The 19,575-nt window shown below is 39.4% G+C and overlaps 1 protein-coding gene across 2 annotated transcripts in view; it reads left to right on the top strand.

The window, feature by feature from the left end:
* PDSS2 (decaprenyl diphosphate synthase subunit 2) overlaps positions 1-19,575 on the top strand; it is a 196,750-nt gene that overhangs the window by 146,223 nt on the left and 30,952 nt on the right. The window lies entirely within an intron of this gene.

Genomic DNA, 19,575 nt, shown 5'->3' with positions numbered 1-19,575 from the left:
AGATCTGCAAGGATGGATTCATACCCAAAACGGTTGAGAGTGCTTTCCACGTGGTTGAGTGGGCCCAGAGAATGTGACAAAAACATTCCCCAGACAATACCATTGCCACCACCAGCTTGTGTTCTTCCAGCAGTGGTTGCAGGGTGCTTGCACCTTTCTTACTGGACACACCAACGTCCATCCGTTCGATTTGTCTCTTTTGGTGCCTTATACGCTGTACTGTTCACTAAACTGTTGTTTTAGACACGTCCAGTAGCTCATTTTGGTGGCAAGCTGCTCCACTGTAGCGTGTCGGTCCACCCCCGTGCAGCTTCATAGCTAATGTTCACCTCGCACATCAATGGCACGTGTTTCTCTGCAGTTTCCACATAACTTATTTGCAATGATGTGATTTGTCCGCTCACAATACACTTTCACCACAACAGCACACAAACAGTTCACAAAGTGCGCCGTTTCAGAAATACTGTCACCCATGGCCCAAAAGCCAATTATCTTCCCTTTTTGCAACTCTGATAAATCACCTCTTTTACCCATGACAGCAACAAGGGATATGTGTGCAGACAGCCTATCACACATCTTACATACCCACCAAGTTGCGCACAACACGTGACTTCCTTCATGAGCTACATGCTGCCAATGTTGAAAGTAGGAAATGGTCATAATAATGTAACTCGACTGTGTATTTTCTCAGGATTATCTCAATTTTTTACTGTCCTGTTTCTCTATATTTTTTTTACTATATTTTATTCAATACTAATAAGAGAAGTTTTAGCTGTCTAGAAGTAGTCACCTGTCAGGATGTTGAGGAAGTTGGTAAATTTCTTCTAAGGATGTATTCACATGTGCCAGTGGGTGGTGTGCTGTGTAGCAAAACTAAAGGCATTTTTCTTGTCATTTTTATCTTCCTCTACGACAGACAGCAACAAAATTATAGAAAATTTATGAAGCAAATAAACAATAAAAAAAAAAATGTAAATGGGTACACAGGGAGAATTATTAAATAGGACCTTTCACCGATTATTACACTGTGAACTAAGAATACAGACATGGAGAGCGGCGCCCGGGGATCTCACTGCACTTACTATTATCCTTGGGCGCCGCTCCGTTCTCTCGCTATGCCCTCCGGTATCTCTGCTCACTAAGTTATAGTTGGCGGAGATTTCAGTCACTAAGTTATGGTTTTACACTAGTTTTGGGACATAGAAAAGTTGCACATTTTTGCTCAACTGGGCGGCGGTGATCGGAACTAGACATGACGTACCGGTACGTCATGTGTCCTGAAGAGGTTAAAGAACAAAAAGTTGCAAATGTTTTTGCAAACCAGGGGTTGAGCAAAAATGTGCAACTTTTCTATGTCCCAAAATTTGTGTAAAACCTTTAATAATCAGGCACCTTGGCTAAACCTGCGGTTTGCGGCTTTTACCTGTGGTTGCATCGGTGATTGGAGATGCCATCAGGTCCCCATGCGGCTGTAGGGGGGACCCGATGGCATGAAAGGCAGCGCGCTGCCTTCCGGTGACGAGCCTGTGGATCTCACAGGCAGAAAGCTGTATGAGTAATAGTATTGGAATGCGTTGTAAAGGGATTAGACCCCGAAAAGTTGAAGTCCCAAAGTGGGACAAAAAAAGTGAAAAAAAAAGTTGAAAAAATAATTTCCCCCCCCCAAAAAAAATTAAAACTTTCAAGTAAAATAAAAATGTAATTTTCCCCAAATAAAGTTTTAAAAAATAGGAAAATTGGAAAAAAGTATACATATTAGGTATCGCCGCATCCGTATCGAACGGCTCTATAAACATATCACATGACCTTACCCCTCAGATGAACATAAAACTGTGCTAAATAAACAATTTTTTTTGTCATCTTACATCACAAAAAGTACAACAGCAAGCGATCAAAAAGGCGTTTTCCCACCAAAATAGTACCAATCTAACCCTCACCTCATCCCGCAAAAATGATACCCTACCCAAGGTAATCGCCCAAAAACTGAAAAAAATTTGGCTCACTATGGAAACACTAAAACATGTTTTTTTTGTTTAAAAAAAAGAAATCATTGTGTAAAACTTACATTAAAAAAAAAATGTATACATATTGGATTTCGCCGCGTCCGTGACAACCTGGTCTATAAAAATACCACATGATCTAACCTTTCAGATGAATGTTGTAAATAACAAAAAATAAAAACGGTGCCAAAACAGCTATTTCTTGTTACCTTGCCTCACAAAAAGTGTACTATAGAGCAACAAAAAATCATATGTACCCTAAACTAGTACCAACAAAGCTTCCACCCTATCCCGTAGTTTCTAAAATGGGGTCACTTTTTGGAAGTTTCCACTCTAGGGGTGCATCAGGGGGGCTTCAAATGGGACATTGTGTCAAAAAAAACAGTCCAGCAAAATCTGCCTCCCAAAAACCGTATGGCATTCCTTTCTTTCTGCGCCCTGCCGTGTGCCCGTACAGCAGTTTACGACCACATATGGGGTGTTTCTGTAAACTACAGAATCGGAGCCATAAATATTACGTTTTGTTTGGCTGTTAACCCTTGCTTTGTTACTGGAAAAAATGGATTCAAATGGAAAATTTGCTCAAAAAATTTAATTCGGAAATTTAATCTCCATTTACCAATAACTCTTGTGGAACACCTAAAGTGTTAACGACGTTTGTAAAATCAATTTTGAATACCTTTAGGGGTGTAGTTTCTTAGATGGGATCATTTTCATTTTTATGGAGTTTCTACTCTAGGGGGGCTTCAAATGGGACATGGTGTCAAAAAAAATAGTCCAGCAAAATCTGCCTTACAAAAACCATATGGCATTCCTTTCCTTCTGCGCCCTACCATGTGCCCGTACAGCAGTTTACGACCACATATGAGGTGTTTCTGTAAACTACAGAATCCTGGCAATAAATATTGAGTTTTGTTTAGCTGTTAACCCTTGCTTTGTAACTGTAAAAAAAAATATTAAAATGGAAAATCTGCCAAAAAAGTGAAATTTTGAAATTGTATCTCTATTTTCCATTAATTCTTGTGGAACACCTAAAGGGTTAATGACATTTGTAAAATCAGTTTTGAATACCTTGAGGGGTGTAGTTTATAGAATGGGGTCATTTTTGGGTGGTTTCTATTATGTAAGCCTCGCAAAGTGACTTCAGACCTGAACTGGTCCCTAAAAATTGGGTTTTTGAAAATCTCTGAAAAATTTCAAGATTTGCTTCTAAGCCTTGTAACATCCCCAAAAAATAAAGTATCATTCCCAAAATGATCCAAACATGAAGTAGTCATATGGGGAATGTAAAGTAATAACTATTTTTGTAGGTATTACTATGTATTATAGAAGTAGAGAAATTGAAACTTGGAAATTTGCAATTTTTTATTTTTTTTTTGTAAATTTGGTGTTTTTTTTAAATAAATAAAAATTCTTATTTTTTTACTTCATTTTACCAGTGTCATGAAGTACAATTTGTGACGAAAAAACAATCTCAGAATGGCCTGGATAAGTCAAAGCGTTTTAAAGTTATCACCACATAAAGTGACACTGGTCAGATTTACAAAAAATTGCCTGGTCCTTAAGGTGAAATAAGGCTGTGTCCTTAAGGGATTAAGGATTGGGCCAATTTTTAAATTTTGCATTTCATATTTTCCTCCCTACCTTCCAAGATCAATAAGTTGTATTTTTTTTTATTTGACCATTTCATTTACCATATCTTGTACTGAAAAAAGGGAAACCTTTGTGGGGTAAAATCGAAAAGAAAACCGCAATTCAACCATTTTTGGGGGGTTTCGTTTTGGCCTGGTCCTTAAGGTGAAATAAGGCTGTGTCCTAAAGGGGTTAAGTCACAATTTCCATATGAGGCCCAACATTTAATTTTACACAAGCTACACCTGAAATATTCTGACGCTCGGACCTGCTAAGGTGTGCTAAAAAGGGGTTCTCTGGGTTAAGGGCTGAACCTGGATATAAGCTGTTATTTATTCCCTGACTACATATGAGTGGAGAATTTCCTTGCTCTGATGCTCCTCCTTGCCACGCTGCATTTGGTGCCAGTGAGAAAACTGCAGGATTTTTGAGGGTTTTTTTAAAAATAGAAATTACCATGGGAAAATAAAGATACGGTAACATCACCAAAAATTCTTCAAACATTTAACAAAAAAGCATGTTTTAACCTCTTCAGGTTGCATCCATTGTTCACCTTCCTGACCAGAGCCTATTTTTGCAAATCTGACATGTCACTTTATGTGGTAATAACTTTGTAATGCTTTCACTTATCCAAGTGATTGAGATTGTTTTCTTGTGACACAATGTACTTTATGTTAAAGGTAATTTAGAGTCAATATGTTTTACCTTAATTAATAATAATATCCAAAATTTACTGAAAATTTGGAAAAATTCTAATTTAAATTAAAATTTCTCTGCTTTTAAGATGGATAGTGGTAAAGTAGTTATTAATGAATCACCATCTATCTACTTTGTCACCATCTGTCTATTTTTTAGGACGTCAGAAGGCTTTGATTTTTAGAAGCAAATTTTTAAGGAAATTTCTAAAATCCACTTTTTTAAGGACCAGTTGAGTTTTTAAGTCAATTTGTGGGGCTTACGTAATAGAAACTACACATTTTAGAAAGTACACCCCTCAAGTTATTCAAAACTGATCTCACGAACATGATTAACCCTTTATGTTCCACAAGATTTAAAGGAAAATGGAGGTAAAATTTCACATTTTGATAAAAAAAATTCATGTGCAGCTTTCTTGCTGCACATGAAAAAAATTTGATTAAAATGAGAAATTTTATCTCCATTTTCCTTTAAATCTTGTGAAACATAAAGGGTTAATCATGTTCGTGAGATCAGTTTTGAATAACTTGAGGGGTGTACGTTCAACCCTCAACATTTATTACCCTGATTCTGCAGTTTACAGAAACACCCCTTGTGTGGTTGCAAACTGCTCTATGGGCACATGGCAGGGCTCAGGAGGAGAGGAATGACGCATGGTTTTTAAAGGGCAGATTTTGCTGGAATGGTTTTTGGGATGCCATGTTACGTTTGAAGACACACTAGGGTATCCCAGAGTAGAATCCCCCAAAAAGTTACCCCATTTTAGAAACTACACCCCTCAAGGAATTTATTTCGGGGTGTACTGACCAATTTGACCCCACAGGCTTTTAATGAAATTTGGAAACACTTGGGTGTGAAAATTAAAATTAAAATTTCTTCCAATAACATGCTGCCTAAGCTCCCCATTTGTTATTTTCACAAATGGTAACAGGTAAAATTTTGTTAAGTATTTTCTCCTGGACTCGGCAATACCCCGTATGCATTTATAAATTGCTTTTTGGGTACACAGCAGGAATCAGAAAAGGGGGAGCGCCATATGGTTTTTGGAGGGCAGATTTCGGTGGAATGATTTATGGGCGCCATGTTGCTATTTTTCAGCCACTGAACACCAGTACAGCCATTTTCCGACAACCATACATTTTTTTTTTTCTCTCAACTGAGCTTTTTCATTGGTTCTATTATGGGGTATATCCAACTTTTTGATCGCTTTTTATTTAGCTTTATGAGAAGCAGGATAAAGATAAGGCGGCAACTGTGCCATGGCTTTTTGGGATGTGTTATTGGGACGAACACCGTGCAGGAAAAATAACACATTATCTTTATTCTGCTGGTCAGTACAATTACAGAGGTAGCCATATTTATTTTTATTTCTCTGCCTATCATCTTGTGTGGAGGCTCATTTTTTGTGGGATGAGTTGATGTTTTCATTGGTACCATTTTTGGGTACATAGTACTTTTTGACCGCTCGCTTTTGAGCTTTGTTTTGACATAGTTTTAAATTTTAAGGGTCTGATCCCCTCTACAATGCATTACAATAAATGTGTGTCAGTGTAATACAGTATTGTACTGCATTGAAACAGAGATCAGACCCTGAAATGTTGAAGTCCCCCCCCCCAAAAAATTGTGTTAAAAAAAAAAATTGTTGCAAGTAAAAAAAAAACTCCCTTTCTTATAATCAAGCCATGTACAATAAAAATAAAAAATATAGGTATTGCTACATCCATAACAACTGGCTCTATAAAAATATCACATGATCTAGCCTGTCAGATGAACGGTGTAAAAAATAAAAACTGTGACAATTTTTTTTTGGTCACATTGCCTTACAAAAGTGTAATAGCGAGTGATCAAAAAGTACTATGTACCCAAAAATGGTACCAATGAAATCATCAACTCATCCCCCGCACAAGATGATCGTCAGAAAAATTAAACAAAAATGCCAACACAAAAACTGAATTTTTTAAAATGCTTTTGTTGTGTAATATTGCAAAAAAAAAGGACATTGGGTATTGTCGCGTTTGTAACAGGCGCTTTCAAAATAGCACATGATCTACCTCGTCAGATGAATGCCATAAAAAAAAACTGTCAAAGTAGCCATTTGTTTGTCACATTGCCTTATATAAAGTGTTTTATAGCGTGTGATCAAAAAGTAGTATGTACCCCAAACTGGTACCCATGAAAACATCAACTCATCCTGCAAAAAACGAGCCCCCATACAAGACGATCGGCACAAAAATACGGCTCTAAGAAAATGGCAACACAAAAACAAGATTTTTTTCCCCCAACAAATACAACAAAGACATTTTGGGAATTGCTGCATCCATAACAACCAGCTCTATCAAAATCGCATGTGATCTACCCTGTCGACACCCATTTTTGTCACCTTGCCTTACAAAAAACATTATAGCAAGTGATCAAAAAGTACTATGTACCCCAAAATGGTACCAATAAAAACATCAACTCGTCCTGCAAAAAATGAGCCCCCACACAAGACGATCGTACAAGAAATAACAAATATGGCTCTCAAAAACAGGATTTCTTCTTCTTTGAGGACCTGCAAAAAGACCTTTGATGACATTCTATCTTTATTCAGCAGGACCTGCGCTGACGTCACCGCGCTCACCACGTGGTGAGCATGATTACGTCATCAAAAGGTCCTTTTGCAGGTCCTCAAAGAAGAAGAAAGAAGACTATGCCAGCTGCGCGATCAAGTGGATGAGGTGAGTTCATATTATTTTTTTTTAACCCCTCAAGCAACATTTTAGTAAGCATTCTGTATTAAGAATGCTATTATTTTCCTTTATAACCATGTTATAATGAAAGATAATACAGTAAATTGACTTTAATCAATTTACTAACATCATCTCCTAGCAACCAAAGGTGAAACATTGACTCAAATTTACCACTAGCATGAAGTACAATGTGTCATGAGAAAAGAATCTCAGAGAATAGCTTGGATAAGTAAAAGCGTTCCAGAGTTATTACCACATAAAGTGACACATGTCAGATTAGCAAAATTTGGCTTGATCCTCAAGGTGAAAATTGGTTGAGTCCTTAAGGGGTTAAACATAATAGTCGCTGCATCAGAAATTTGAAAATATCACATTATTTACACGTGGAGAGTACAATAAACAAAAAAATACTCTGTTCCAGAATTGCTGTTTTTTTGTCACCTCGCCTCCCAGAATCTTTTTGATATTTATTTATTTTATTTGTATTTTTTATTTAAAACCACAGTACACAAATGATCAGTAGAAACCTCATCTTACCCCACAAAAAAATGAGCCCTCAAAGAGCTTGGTCAGTAGAAAAGTGAAATATTTATGGTTACACCAGAATACAAAGCACCTTTTATTTTTAGAATAGGATTTTTATTTTTTATAGTAGTAAAACATAAATATATATATATATATATATATATATATACACAGTACAGACCAAAAGTTTGGACACACCTTCTCATTCAAAGAGTTTTCTTTATTTTCATGACTATGAAAATTGTAGATTCACACTGAAGGCATCAAAACTATGAATTAAAGGGGTTGTCCAGGTTCAGAGCTGAACCTGGACAGCCCTCCATTTTCACCCCGGCAGCCCCCCTGACATGAGCATCGGAGCAGTTCATGCTCCGATGCTCTACTTTGTTCTGCGCTAAATTACACAGGGCAAAGGCATTTTTCAGAGTTCCGGTGACGTACCGGGGCTCTCCATGGGGCTGACAGGAACCCCGGTGACGTCACCGGCACTGATGGGCGGGATTTGGCTCTGCCCTAGCCAGTAAAATGGCTAGGGCAGAGCTAATACCCGCCCCTCAGAGCCGGTGACGTCACCGAACACACCGCTGGGCGGAAGTTACCGCCCGGCAGTGTGTTATTGAAAACAAAAGAGCCCGTGCCCTGCGCGATCTAGCGCAGGGCACTGGAGCGCATCGAAGCATGAGATGCTCCGATGCTAGGCTCAGGGGGGCTGCCGGGGTAAAAATAAGGGTATGTACGGGTTCAGCTCTGAACCCGGACAACCCCTTTAACACATGTGGAATTATATACATAACAAAAAAGTGTGAAACAACTGAAAATATATCATATTCTAGGTTCTTCAAAGTAGCCACCTTTTGCTTTGATTACTGCTTTGCACACTCTTGGCATTCTCTTGATGAGCTTCAAGGGGTAGTCACCTGAAATGGTTTTCACTTCACAGGTGTGCCCTGTCAGGTTTAATAAGTGGGATTTCTTGCCTTATAAATGGGGTTGGGACCATCAGTTGCGTTGTGGAGAAGTCAGGTGGATACACAGCTGATAGTCCTACTGAATAGACTGTTAGAATTTGTATTATGGCAAGAAAAAAAGCAGCTAAGTAAAGAAAAACGAGTGGCCATCATTACTTTAAGAAATGAAGGTCAGTCAGTCCGAAAAATTGGGAAAACTTTGAAAGTGTCCCCAAGTGCAGTCACAAAAACCATCAAGCGCTACAAAGAAACTGGCTCACATGTGGACCGCCCCAGGAAAGGAAGACCAAGAGTCACCTCTGCTGCGGAGGATAAGTTCATCTGAGTCACCAGCCTCAGAAATCGCAGGTTAACAGCAGCTCAGATTAGAGACCAGGTCAATGCCACACAGAGTTCTAGCAGCAGACACATCTCTAGAACAACTGTTAAGAGGAGACTGTGTGAATCAGGTCTTCATGGTAGAATATCTGCTAGGAAACCACTGCTAAGGACAGGCAACAAGCAGAAGAGACTTGTTTGGGCTAAAGAACACAAGGAATGGACATTAGACCAGTGGAAATCTGTGCTTTGGTCTGATGAGTCCAAATTTGAGATCTTTGGTTCCAACCACCGTGTCTTTGTGCGACGCAGAAAAGGTGAACGGATGGACTCTACATGCCTGGTTCCCACCGTGAAGCATGGAGGAGGAGGTGTGATGGTGTGGGGGTGCTTTGCTGGTGACACTGTTGGGGATTTATTAAAAATTGAAGGCATACTGAACCAGCATGGCTACCACAGCATCTTGCAGCGGCATGCTATTCCATCCGATTTGCGTTTAGTTGGACCATCATTTATTTTTCAACAGGACAATGACCCCAAACACGCCGCCAGGTGTGGTAAGGGCTATTTGACCATGAAGGAGAGTGATGGGGTGCTGCGCCAGATGACCTGGCCTCCACAGTCACCGGACCCAATCTAGATGGTTTGGTGTGAGCTGGACCGCAGAGTGAAGGCAAAAGGGCCAACAAGTGCTAAGCATCTCTGGGAACTCCTTCAAGACTGTTGGAAGACCTCTTGAAGCTCATCAAGAGAATGCCAAGAGTGTGCAAAGCAGTAATCAAAGCAAAAGGTGGCTACTTTGAAGAACCTAGAATATGACATATTTCAGTTGTTTCACACTTTTTGTTATGTATATAATTCCACATGTGTTAATTCATAGTTTTGATGCCTTCAGTGTGAATCTACAATTTTCATAGTCATGAAAATAAAGAAAACTCTTTGAATGAGAAGGTGTGTCCAAACTTTTGGTCTGTACTGTGTATGCATATATATATATATATATATATATATATATATATGTAGCGAGCAGCACTCCAGACTTGTGGTGAAAAATGTGGAACTTTATTCACCCATGTGACAAACGTTGCCTTGTCACATGGGTGAATAAAGTTCCACATTTTTCACCACAAGTATGGAGTGCTGCCTGCTTTTTTGTCTCTAAACATTCCGTAAGCTTATTCCCATTGGGCTTTGCACCCGAGTTTCTTTCATTTTGGTTTCCCGCTGCTGCAATTTTTTCTATTTTTATATATATATAAATCTTTGGTATTGCAATAATAATACCTCCCCGCCAAATAAAGTTAACATTTTATTGTCATTGCACCGTGAACACCATAAAAACAAAACCCCAAAAACACACTTCATTTTTTTACAGTTTAAATGGGCAATAAGTTCTATTGTAAAAATAAATTATGTGTGGCATATATTCACTAAGAAGGGATTGCCATCATTGGCTAAGTGAAGGTGATACAGAGGAGGGCGCTATAACTGCAGCCATGGACTTTGCCTTTACAGTGAATGGTATTTCATTTCACTTTTTCTAAGAAATCTGTGATTGACATTTTTTGAATCTCTTAGTAAAACTTTAGAGTGGAGAGGATTCTGATTATATTTTGAGACTGCACAGAATGTATATAACCTTGTGGTGGTGGGTAGTTTGTTTGAAGTGGAAAGATAATCTGTGCAGTGTCTCAGGTTTCAGCAGCGGGAGGAAGAAGGCTGGATCTCCACTGCTAGATGCATTGTTAAAAGTTCATTCTATCACTTTGACATTTAGAGCAGGACTCCGTGTCTTTGTACATTCCTCTTCATATTACCAGTACCAGCTTCATAACTGAGACCACTTTACTAACTAAGATTTTCTCCTCGCTGATTGACCTGCACGACGTCCAAGCCGTCAGAATGATCTGGGGATTCTTCCTGCATATACTGTAATCTAATATGAGGAGTGACTTTTAAGTTCAGCTTGTTGCAGACCTATAGGCGTAATCCAATACTTTACAATTTGGGAGCCAGGTCTTATCTGATATCATCTGGGAAACGATGAGGGCGGAAGGCACCTCATTTTACTCTGCTCCCCAGTTAAATAACTAAGCACATCTGGTAACACTGTAGATACATTGTCCTTTTAGTTTCTTCAGGGCTTCGGTTACAGCAATATTTCCAATAGATCTTATTACAAGTCTTTGGGGCAGGCGAGCATAGCGTAGGCTACATGACAGATCATCCTGATTAACGGAAGACTACTGTATTGCTTTATTTGTAACTTTATACCTTATGATAAATCCAGCCATTCACACCCCATTGTATGCTAATGGTTTATTTTTGGTTAAAAAAATATATATATCATTTTCCGCGTGGCTTCTTGTGGGTTCCATCAGTAAGGAAAGTGTTAACCAGGGGGCAAGGAAAGAATAACTGAAACACAATAGGTCTTTAGGAAGTTTTATTATCAAATAAAGACAGACTGTGATACTGAGAGGTATAGGGTTATTTAGGGCTACATCCTTCAGCTTGATGTCTTCAATTACAAGAATGATAAAGACTGAAACAAAATCCCTTAATTCAATCAGACCTAGGCAGAGTTATAGGAAGGATCAGATGTCCCCAGAAGTGCATGCATACGAAATTAAACATTCAAGAAGCGAAAAGTTTGAGAGCAGCTGTAGGGGTAGCCTCAAGCTATACTTGTTTGAAATTGGTGCATTAAGTTTACAGTTCTGTTTTGAATCATTATTTTTAGGTATCGCAGTGCGGATTGTCACCACCTACAGATTTATTGAGCTGCTTGTTATGATTAATGTCAAATTATAAACGCTATAAACCCTTAGTGACCATCCTGTTCTGGGCCTTAAAAGGGTTATTCAAGACTAATAAAGACCCCAGAGTGGCTGACCGATGGTAGTGATTATACTTACCTGGTCTCTGCCACTCCTGGGTTGACTCTTCCTTTCCTTGCAGTGCTGAAAACAACATCTGTCAACGGGGGGACATGTGAGTGCTGTAGCCAGTCTCAGGCCGCAGTGGGGACCTGTGATTGGCTGCGGCAGTTTCCCTCTGTTGACAGATGTTTTCAGCGCTGTAGGGAGAGGAAGAGCCGGCCCAGGAGCAACAGAGATTGAACCCATTGTCAGGGACCAGGTAAGTATGATCACCTTTTTATTAGTCTTGGATAAACCCTTTAATGACCAAACAATTTTTTACTTTTTCATCGTTGCATTCCAAGAGCTATAACTTTTTTTTTTTTTTTTTCTGTCGATGCAGCCGTATAAGGGCTTGTTTTTTGCAGGACAAGTTTTAGTTTTTAATGGCACCATTTTGAGGTACACATAGCATACTGATTAACTTTTATTAACACTTTCTGTGAGGATAGGTAAAAACAGCAATACTGGGACTAACTTTTTACATTATGAATTTTGCGGCATTCATTTTTCAGACAAATAACATGATTACTTTATTCTCTGGGTCAGTATGATTACAATTATACCAAAACAAATAGGTTTTTTTTTTTACATTTCACTACTTTTGCACAATAAAACCTCTTAAGAAAAAAAAAAAAGGGGGAGGGAATTTTATTTTTGAACTTTTTTTTCCATTTGAAAGACTTTTTTTTAAATAAAAACAAATTTTTACTTGGAATAATATTTTTTTTTTTTACTTTTTTTTTATCCATTTAACAGTCCCACAAGGTGACTTTAATTGACAATCTTTTGATGACTTCTATAATTCTCTTGTACTGCTAAGGCTACTTTCACACTTGCGTTCGGAGCGGATCCGTCTGGTATTTGTACAGATGGATCCGCTCCTATAATGCAAACAATGGTATCCGGTATTATTCTGCATTATATTTTACTAAAAAAGTCTAAGTACAATTTGTATTCAGACGGATCCGTCCAGACTTTACATTGAAAGTCAATGGGGGGCGGATCCGTTTGAAAAATGCACCATATTGTGTCACCTTCGAATGGATCCACCCCCATTGACTTCCATTGTAACTCTGGACGGATCCGTTTGCCTCCGCACGGCCAGGCGGACCGTTCGGGTGTCCGCCTGCTGAGCGGAGCGGAGGACAGACGGTGCCAGACTGATGCATTCTGAGCGGATCCACTCAGAATGCATTAGGGCTGGACGGATCTGTTCGGGCCGCTTGTGAGAGCCTTCAAACGGAACTCACAAGCGGAGCCCCGAACGCTAGTGTGAAAGTAGCCTTATGGAGTACAAGAGAATTATACTGTCAGTGCTATACTGACAGTCACCAGCAGTCTATGCCCTAGAGATGCGACCTGCTAGAATGCAGCCTGCTGTGCACAGACATTGGCATCCCATGATATGATTCGCAGGATGCCGATGGGAGACAAAGGGAGTCCATGCTCTCTGTATGCCACTTAGATGCTGCAGTTGCTATTGACTGTGCGATCTAAGGGGCCCAGGTAGGTGCTTCTGCTGGTCCAGGTGGTTAGAGCAGGTGGCCAGTTCTCATATGAGAGCTGAGCAACCGCTCTTTGCTGCACAGAAGATCCATACAGCTCTTAGACTGGGTCGGCCCAGCCTAAGGCCCTTAGTGACGACCATAAAAATGTGTAAGGGTGGTCACTAAGGGGATAAGGGGCTTTTCAGCATGACTGAGTCTATAGGCAGTGACTTTTACTTCAGTTTGAATGCAAATGACAAATATACTTTATAGCGATATAACAAGTGTGCAATCCATACCAAGAATGAAGATGTTGCTTCTTTTTCCTGCAAAGCAGATTGTCAATTAACACATGTGGAAGGAAGATTGAGAGCAGACTTAATCCTAGGCATGTGAAGGTATCTTTAGATTTTCAAAGCAGTACACCACCTACTCTGGGTTCAGACTCTGTGTTTGGCCTATGTGCTCCCATAAATTTCTATAGGGAAAATAGGTTTGAAAAAAATCTTTAAAAAAATTGACCTTTTGCCATGCACTTGACTATATGGTTATATCACTTTTTATTTATTTATTTTTGCACTCTATGAAAAAAATATGTATACCTTAAAGGGGTTTACTTTATCATAAATATATTCCCAAATACGTGCCATTAGTTATAATGGCTCGTTTTGTCTGGGGAGCAATCATCAGGGGAAATAAAATAGCCGCCATCCTATTAGCGCACACAAAAGCTGTCCTAATCACACACCAGGACAAGTTACTTCACAACACTGAGCTAAAGAGCTGCCTCAGTCTCCTCTCCTTCTTGTCAGGGATTATGATCCTGAATACAGTTTAATATGATCCTCAGCTGAATCTCTGTAGGAATAGAGTTCATTAGGACACATGAAGTACGGCAAAGAGGGTGGGGGATGTAGTAATGAGCAGCAGCTCTTGTATACAGTCTTCATTACCACAGCCCCACCTGTCCCTCCTCTCTGTTCTTCATGTCTCCTCATGAACTCCATGAAATTAAAAACAAAGAACGCTACCAGTAGCCCACACCACCATTCCAGATAGGGTGGAATTGGGAAAAACCACCAATTTATGGGTTTCATTTTTGCGGCATTCCCTATGCGGTAAAATTGACCTGTTCTTTTCATTCTTCTGGTCAGTACAATTAGTATGAAAGTTTTTCTTTCTTTACACAACCATTTTCTGACCCACATAACTTTTTTTTATATTTATGTCTATGACTGTGCAGGGGTTAAGTTTTTGCAGGGTGATCTGTAGTTTTTATTGGTATCATTTTTGGGTGTGCATGACTTTTTAATCACTTTTTATTCTTTTTTTTTTTTTTTGCATTACGCCGTTATATTTTAAATGGGCATTTTGGGATGTAGCAATACTAATGAGTGGTGTTGAGCGAAGCAAAGCATCTGAAGTGGAATTCAATTTGAGGTTTAGGAAAAATTCGATTCACAACTAATCTGAATTTCTTTGTACTTCAGGAGAATTTTTTTTTTTTCCTGAAATGGAGGCTACACATGTTACGAAGTGAAAGTAAGGAACGCAAGATCACCATGCAGACAGCCAATCCGCAGCTAGTGTCACAACCCTTTAAAAGCCTCATCCCACATAGTCTCCACCATTTCACTATGATCAGAGCATAGGGAGACACATAACAAGTGCTAGGGTCATGAAAAGTGCTAGCTTTTAATTGTAGAATATTGACTAGGGAGAGCAGGGATAGTGTACGGAGAGTTTTCAGACACTGTACAGAGAGCATAGGGAGACTGCAGGGATAGTGCAGGGACTGTAATGTGAAGCTCAAGGGATCCATAGGAGACAGCACAGTTTAGATCAATCCCTGTGTAGGGTATAGAGCTATGTAATTGAACGGTGTCTACCTTGTTTAATAGAGAAGCAATTCCATTGATTCAAAAATTGGGGTGAATAACATGTCTATTTTAACAGTTTTTGGGGTGTTTACCTTGTTTAATGGATCAGTAATTATATTAGGCCTTGAGATTGGGGTGAATAACCTGTATAATTCTACTGTTATTGGGTCTTCACTACTTTATTGGCACTGCCTCCATGTCCTTCTTTTGTTCCACTAAATAGTCTTTGGGATACAGCTCCTGCAGGGGCGCACAGTGTTTTTTTTTTTTTTTTTTTTTCCCTTTTATTAAAATCTGCTATATGCTTTTATTTTGGTTTAGCTAGGGATTATCTACTGTAGGACTGTTGATGGCCTGCACGATAATGTGCACGCCCATATACTGTATGAGACCTCCCTGTCATACTGACATATAGTAAATGTTTCACTACCAGAGAAGACTAGCTATGCATGTTGCTGCAATGCACAGTGATGTACACCGAGATACACTCTCCCTGCAGGCCGGGATATATCCGATTTAACGTACGTCATGATGAATTAATTTGGAACTAAGTGAATTTCTTGGAGAAATTCAGCAAAGCGTCCTCTCTATCAGTGAGCTTTATTTTTTATATGGAAAAAGGGGGTGATTAGAATTTTTATATCTTTTTATTTATTTTTACTTTTTTTCACTTTTTTTTTTACTCTCACTTCAAGTCCCCTTAATGGACTTTAACATTCCCAGACTGCAGTGGTTCAACTTTGCAGCCCACGGGAGATTCACTGTGTTCCCATGGAGCACTGCCACAGGCAGGGCTCCATAGTAACATGTCTGTGGCAGGCCTCAAATAGTTCAGAGAGCCCGAGGCTGTCATAGCAACTGAATGGCTCCCTCTGTTTCCTTGCAGGGGAGCCGTGTGAGATCAGCGCTCCTGGAAAATAACAGCTCAGATGTGGTCGCAATTAACCACGGCATCTGAGGGGTTTAAAGTCCATGAGCAGTGTTATCGCCAATCACGGACAATCGCTGAGCTTCTGAGCGGGGGCAGTCTTTAAAGATCCAACATGCACAGTAAATTTACAGTGGGTGATTGGCAAGTGGTTAAACAATGATGACTGATAAATATTTAAGACTTCAGATTGCATAGATTTATTTCTAGTCTGAAGTTGGGTGAACATATATATGAATAATATAATATTCCACCTGTATAGACATAGTCCATATGCACTTAAATTTATGAACATACAGCCCACTTTCAGTTGTAGGTTTTGTATTAGTCCTCGGTACACTATGGTACAACTTTCTGTGTTGCAGTGTAATCTGCCTTTCCTGATAGGCATTGGTTATACGTGGATTAGGTTAGTCAGTGCTATAGTACAGACGTTGGATATGCTGTCCTACTACTGAGGGAGATGGCAGAAGGTAGCAAATGAGCTTCAGATGGCAGCTTCACCCGGCAGCAAACACTGCCTCTTGTCTCCATATTAGAGCAGATGGAGGTGCCTGAAGGCATTTTTATTATTGCATTCAGCACTTACTTATACTGCCCTTCTTATCCCACATAAACACAAATAATTATGTTTTTAACACTTCTATGTATTTTATTAGGGGTGGGTTGTCAAACATTTGAAGTATGCTGTGAAGTAAACATTACATACATTTTCACATTGCAATGAAGAGACTAAAGGCCTCTGTAGGCATGAATGATCAATGGTGTGGAAAATAGTGGTTGAGGATCTGACAGAGCTTTCTATCTTTACTGCTGGCAGGGAACAATTACTGTTACTGATTACCAATAGCAACGGTTTTTATTGTGACACAAATGTTCAAAATCAAAAATAAACATTTTTATCTTTTATCACTGATCTTTTAGTTGCATATAATGGAATGTATCATTTAAACAAATTATCTTGTAACACCTAGGGGGAGATTTATCATCTCTTTTGCTCCAGCAAACTGGCATTAAAAAGTTGCAAGATATTTGTTTGCGATTTTTCAATGCAACTTTTTGAAAGAAAAAAGTTGCAAATGCCTCTTTTTATGCCGTCCTGGCCACTTTAACAAAAGGAGGCATGGTAGAGGCTGGAAAAGGGTGTGGCCAACAGCTAAGACAGATTTACCTTCCGTTAAACCAGTTTTCTGATGCAAATTAAGCCAGAACGGTAGCTCTGAGCTATTGTAGATATCTGTTTAGGTGCACAAACTGCCAGAGGATGCACCTAATTTATGATGAGGCCTGTGCCGACACTGCAGGGGATATCAAGACCGACGCAGAAAGCACTGGTCTTGATAAATCTCCCCCTTAATGTTGTAAGTGCAAACTAAAGGTGGAGTGTAAAACTTTGTTTAAATGGAACCTGTCCTGTTGAAAATGCAGGCCTTTCTACAGGCAGAATGGTATAGACCAGGATGAGTGGAGCAGACTGATAGTTTGTGAGAAAAGTTTCAGTATAACTTATGTCATTCACTTAAATTCCTGCTCATTCTAGACTTTGGAGTAATGGAGGCGATTCTATCAGTGATTGACATCTGTCATAGAGGGAAGGCTGTCAAATCACTGATAGGACAGCCTCCTTGATGTCATAGTCTGAAATGATCAGGAATGAAATACAACTAATAGTGAATCTTTTCCCACAAAACTATATCTCAATCTGCTCAGCTCCTCCACTTCAGGCCGCATGTTCCCGTTAATGATAACCAAGAAGCATTCCAGAATGTTTCAGTCCTGATTATGTCCAAAAACATAATAAACCAAGAAAATGCTAAGGCCTCTTTCACACGGGCGTCATGGATTTGGGTCGGATAAGATGCGGGTGCGTCACGGGAAAATGCACGATTTTTCTGCGCGAGTACAAAACCTTTTAATTCGCTTTGCCCGCGCGTGAGAAAAATCGGCATGTTTGGTACCCAAACCCGAACTTCTTCACAGAAGTTTGGGTTAGGTGTTGTGTAGATTTTATTATGTTCCCTTATAACATGGTTATAAGGGAAAATAATAGCATTCTTAATACAGAATGCTTAGTAAAATAGGGCTGAGGGGTTAAAAAAAAAACAAAAAAACATTTTTAACTCACCTTAATCCACTTGTTCGCGCAGCCAGGCTTTTCTTCTTTCTTCAGGACCTGGGTAAAGGACCTTTGATGACATCACTGCACTCATCACATGGTCCATCACATGATCCATCATCATGGTGATGTTTCATGTGACGGACCATGTGACGGACCATGTTTCCTCCACCACAGCAAAGAAGAAGAAAGAAAAGAAGCCGGGCTGCGCGTACAAGTGGATTAAGGTGAGTTAAATTATTTTTAATTTTTTTTAACCCCTCCAGCCCTATTTTACTAAGCATTCTGTATTAAGAATGCTATTATTTTCCCTTATAACCATGTTATAAGGGAAAATAATAATGATCGGGTCCCCATCCCGACCATCTCCTAGCAACCATGCGTGAAAATCGCACCGCATCCACACTTCCTTGCGGATGCTTGCGATTTTCACACAGCCCCATTCACTTCTATGGGGCCTGCGTTGAAAAACGCACAAAATAGAGCATGCTGATATTTTCACACAACACACAAGCGATGCGTGAAAATCACCGCTCATGTGCACAGCCCCATATAAATGAATGGGTCCGGATACAGTGCGGGTGCAGTGCGTTCACCTCACGCATTGCACTCGCGCGGAAATCTCGCCCATGTGAAAGAGGCCTAAGACTTTATCACTTTCTAAGGAGATTAAACTCTTACGTTTTTTGTATCTACTGTAGCTAAAAATTGTATCACCTTTATGTCATAAAAGCAATGTTCTTGAAGAGTAACAAATCCCAGAATATTGGGGTTGATCTCAGATGGCTGCATATCTGAACATTTTATTACAATATTTACTGGAATATCCATATTCTTTAGAAGATAACTTTGGTGTGAATAAATAAAACAGGTTCATCTCATTAAAGATATGGTAGTGTGTGAATGATGTCATCAAACAGTAAGGTCTAAAGCCTTAAAGGGATTTTCCAGGTCCCCAAAACATTTTGTTGAAGGGCAGTAATGGTCTAAAATATTAAAATAAAATAAAAAGATATAAGACTTACATGTGCAATCCCCTGTTGTTCTATTAATCTTAGTGGTCTTTGGTGCACTGCAGCAATGAAGTCACTGACTACTCCACTTGATCGTTGCAGCTGAACCCTGCCCTCAGCAATTACACAAGCTAGTTGGGTACGTCAACAGAATAATGACGTGCTGCAGCAATGACCTGCCTGCCTATTCTATGACCAAGGCTTATTTTTTATTTTAGATTTTCCAGGCTCTTATCAAAATATGTAGGGGTCCCAGAAAAGCTTTAACGTGGTCATACACATTAGATCAAGGTTGGTTGAACCAGCAGAATAGGCCAACCATCTAAGCTAATAGGTATTCGATTTTAAGCCAGCATTCG

Source organism: Bufo gargarizans, chromosome 4, assembly GCF_014858855.1.
Source record: "Bufo gargarizans isolate SCDJY-AF-19 chromosome 4, ASM1485885v1, whole genome shotgun sequence".
Taxonomy (NCBI): Eukaryota; Metazoa; Chordata; class Amphibia; order Anura; family Bufonidae; genus Bufo; species Bufo gargarizans.
Note: the sequence above shows the minus strand (reverse complement) of the source record. Positions and strands in the feature narration are given on the sequence as shown.